The sequence below is a fragment of the Pinus tabuliformis genome, chromosome J, assembly GCF_031772625.1.
Source record: "Pinus tabuliformis cultivar Carrire ecotype Pingquan chromosome J, CPIR1, whole genome shotgun sequence".
NCBI lineage: Eukaryota > Viridiplantae > Streptophyta > Pinopsida > Pinales > Pinaceae > Pinus > Pinus tabuliformis.
This window is the reverse complement of record NC_142295.1, coordinates 1193159465-1193164322: the sequence shown is the minus strand read 5'-3', so window position 1 is coordinate 1193164322 and position 4858 is coordinate 1193159465.

The window sequence follows — 4858 nt, the reverse complement described above, 5'->3', positions numbered from 1 at the left end:
ACATTGAGTTGTTCTTTCATCTCTATAATCTCTTTGTCAATTTCTTCCTGACTCATCCTCTTGCCATTTGCCTTGGCATCCTCCTTCTTCACTTTTCTTCTATTGTGGTCTTTCGGAGAACCTCTGTTATCTCTGTTATGACTATCAGTAGTCATCTTCTTCTCTATCTCCATGAGTTTCTCACTCACTTACTATGAGCTGCATTAAAGCCTCTACAACAGCAAGTCCTCCCTGCTTCCACTTACCTCACCAAGCTTTCCTTTGTACTTGGTCTTTCGGCAAGCCCTTGGTTCCCCATTCTCTGGAACCTCTTTGAGCACTTCTCTCTACTCCTTTTAGGCTTCAACTCATCTACACCTTTTAAGAACGCAACTGTCCTCTTATACTTAAATCACAAATGAAATACTAGGTTCTGACCAACTCTTCTTTCACTCAGAAACTCTTACCAGCTTTCTTCATCCCTTAGCAATTATACCCACCTCCTTTGTAGAATTTCCTTTGGAAGCTGCAACAATACCTCTGTAGTAACAAGTCTCCTTCTTGCTACACATGCCTCACTAAGCTTCTCTCCTCTGATCTTAGTCTTTTAGCATTTCTCTAGTTCTTTCCTGTGGAACCAATTGGGAATTCCTTGCTCTAGGTTGTTGAAATCTTCTCACCTTCCGTTGCTGTCACCTATGTATTAATGATATTCAAACCAAAGATCATTACCAAGCTTTCAAAATCTTGCTTCTCAGCTTCCTTCTGAGAACACTTTTATCCTCTCTGCCCAAACTTCAGCTAGATTTTCCAGGTTCACTGCCACTGCATGGCTTCACAACCAGTCTCCATCCATTCTTCACATTTGAGTGAACCTCCACTTTCCTCAAGAAAACAAACATCATTGTGTTTCCTTTATGCTTTTGTAATCTCTTCTTAAGAGTATCACTTACTCTCATCTTATCTCATGTCTTCTACTTATCAGATTCAAATAACCTAATCTCCTCTTTCTTTTGCAATCACACTTGTATTCTGCACAATTCTGCTTTAATCAAAAAGAGCTTTAACTAGCTCTGATACCACTCTGACACAGGAAAAACCCCGCTATACCCACAGTATGCATATATAATGCATAATATTATCTGTCCCAGGAATTTCTATGACCTGCTTGGTCAAACCTTCATAAGCTAAGGTTTAAGGGCCCTTCATTTATATCTTATGCATAGACATTTCATTAGACTTTCTATAGTCTAACCCTTCATTAATCTTTCTATCGGGACTTTATAACTCAACCCTTCACCCTTTATGGCAACCTTGGTTAATCCTTTTCGTGAAACCTTATAACTCAATAGTGTATGCCTTCGGAATTCTTGACTTGCGATATGCGACTTCCTTCCCCACCATTGATTTCAATCACCAAATCAAGAGTTGTCACAATATCACATCACATCAGCATGTTCTTTCGCTGCCTCTCGCAAGCAACGTGCGACAATGCAACTGGACTTCAAATAAATTTAAAACTACTCCTATAACCTCCTCGGGTCTACTCTTTTCCAATTTCTTTATCTCTTCAATCTCCACCATCGATCTTACCCTCGATCCGACGACTGTACATTTTCCCGATCAACAAACTAAACCATCGCTTTATAATCATTGATCAAGATATTCTAGATTCGACGGTCCACAATGATATCGGGTGGACTACTTAGGTGACGTTTAACACCTTTTTAGACCCGATAGGGAATGTAAGTCCTCAATCTATAAAATTTCGAGTCTGTCCTTGCAGTTAAAATTTGATCTCTTTACGGCTCGATATTCGTTGGATGGCGAGGTTTTTAAATTCTACGATCTACATTCGTTCAACTAGCATGCGAGTTATCCACTCACTTAATCCCGCAGTTGACTTTGATGTAAGCATTGACTTTTGTAATCGACAGCCAAGATCAATTGTGGGGCTTCGACCACAATCAAGGGAACTGGCCCTCTTCTACCCCTGCAATTCTTTACCTTGGATTTATGTTGTTCTTCAATGTCTTTCTATGGACTCGGCTTCCTTTAGGGTTCTGGTCCCTCATTGTTCTGCCACAACTCTCTCCTTCACTTAACTCTGCTCACGCCTTTATGCTCCTCCACCTTCACTGTAGCAATAAAGGCTTCCTCCTGTATTGTCGATGTGTACAAATTCATAACACCAACTCTATGGTTCTCTCCTCGAACCTCTTGCTGACTAACAATTCTACCCAACACTTCTTTTGCTAGAATTGTTATCTCTACGACAACTCTACCCACAATCGCAACTGTTGAGCTTCCTCAACAACTTCTGTAGTTGGAAGTTGTTCTGTTTATTCTTCTCTGTATTTTGCCTCTCTTCTGGCTTTGTACCTGCAACGTATGTTACACAGAATTACTCTAGCCACACACAGATTATAATTCAGTTACACAGTACACATTATACAAACTCTGAATTGAGTTGTCTATATTAATAAACAAGTAGTTACACAAGAGTCTCTCTCTTTGGCTTGATATTCTGATTAGTGGCCTTTTTTCTCCTGCTCGTAGGCTTACAATTTGACTCTTTGACTCTCTAACTATTCTCCTAACTACTCCTCTATCTATTCTTCTTTATGCCTTTTTGGCTTACATTTATACAAAAGGTTTTGTTGAACTAATTCTGGTTCAGATCCTTAATCTGTTGAACTGAATCCTAAATATCCTTTAAATCCACTTTTGACTCCTACTTATCCCTAAGAATCCTCTCTAGCTCCTCAAATCATGAAACCACTTTCTAGTCCAAGACTTACAATTGATTTCTTACTCTCTCATCATCATTAATCACCCATGTTATCTTACATTCGAGAGCATTTACAAATATCCTCACAATATCTAATTAATCTATATTCTAATAACTTAAAACATTAATAATTACATACATAGGAATCCAACTTCCTTGAAAACACAAGACCCCCTAAGTCAACTAAAACATAATGAAATTGTTGAGCTGAATGCTCCTGCGTCATAAAGTTTGATGAAGATTTGTTGACTAAAGATGAATTGTTGTATGTGATGCAACGAAATAATCATATTGACATGATGTTATTTGGTGAGATAATCCCACTTGAATCTAAAAACCTAGTGGAAGAGACAAGGACAGAGACACACAGAGATAGAAGCAGAGGCAACGAAGGAAGCCCACAAAGATAAAGAAATATAAAAGAAGAGGCATAGAAGAAGGAACACAACGAATGTGGTTCTGTTTTTATTCTAATATTAATTTCCATTGTGTAGGTACACAAAATGATTATGAAGAACAATTAAATTTCCTTCAAGCATGACTTGTAACACCATGTCTAGATGAGGTCTACATAGAAGCTGCAGAAATGAATGTTCAAGACAACTTGTTTGATGAAAAAATTAATGAAATTTTTAGGTATTGGAATCGTGAAAATATGAAATTGTATTATGGTCTCATGTTGCAGCAGATTGACGATGAAAAGCGTAATACATAAGATAATATGTGGCAGTAGCCTGCATACAAGCCATTTTTTGAAGAATTGCAAGACTTGCTTAGACAACTTGGAATCATGGAAGACCTGCACCAAAAACTACTGAAGAAAATAAAATTTGAATGCTACAACAAGAAGAAAATGTTGAAACAATTTAGAGGCAATAGGATATGGAAAAAGAGGAAAAGAGAAGTAAAAACAATTCTTTAAATTGTAAGCCTAGTTGAGACATAGACCAACAAGTATACCAGCAAACATCTTAATTGAATTTTTATATGGTTGTAATTAAGGGGGAGTGTTGGAGAATCTAATTCCAACCACCTGCTAGGTGTCAGAACTGCCCCTCCAAATATCCTAGTTAAGTTTCATTTAGTCCAAACCGAGTTTCACTCCAATAATTTATTACTGATATTTCCAATGTAATTTTATTTGCCTCATATTCAAAAGAGAAATCCTATACTCCACTTCATTTAGATTTTCAATTTTTGTAAACACTAATCAACTTACTCCTATAAACAAATACTAACTAACTTCTCAGACTTCAATTTGCAACAACTTCTCAAAAATTTTACACAGTGCTCACTACTCACTTGTTCACAACTTGCTTCATTACTCCATTGCACATATCCACAATCCTCACTACTCACTTATTCACAACTTGCTTCATTACTCCATTGCACATATACACTAAATACATGAAACAACACAAGTCCTCAAAGCAGATTCAACCCTCTAGAATTTTTTGTGATTAGATACTAAACACATTCAACAAAATTCACTGTATACGTAATACATTAACACGACCATATAAACAAAGTGGTTGAAATATGCTCAACTCTGATGGTTAACGTAAAGCTTAACAACGTAATACCTTTAGTTAATAAAACTGCTACAACCACTTACTACCTTCCATACAAAAACTAAACTAATTATATGTGCATTTCATATTTTACCAACCTTGATCTTGTTCCTTACCAAACAAGACGTTCAAAACCAACTCCGTGAAAACAACGAGGGGGCCAAACTCTATTGAATGGTAAGGAAAAACCATTGCAACGGTTATGAGCGTTCGAATTATAGTTCACGACAAGCCTTTTTGTTGAAATATTAATTTCAACTTGCTGTGATGCATTTAATGCACAAAAGCACCAAGCTCATTGGACCGCTTTTGCTGTAAAAGTGGTATTCCGTAAATCTCACCCGATGCAATCATTTTTTGACACGCGTCCACTTTACTTTTTACAAAGCTATCTTTCTATCGTGACGTAATATTCGTTTTGTTTGGACGAGCGATGATCGTTGGTTTAGTGTGAAGGCTGTCCACCGTTGATTGCATCCAAAGCTGCATACAAGCCTGCAACATGACATTGCATAAA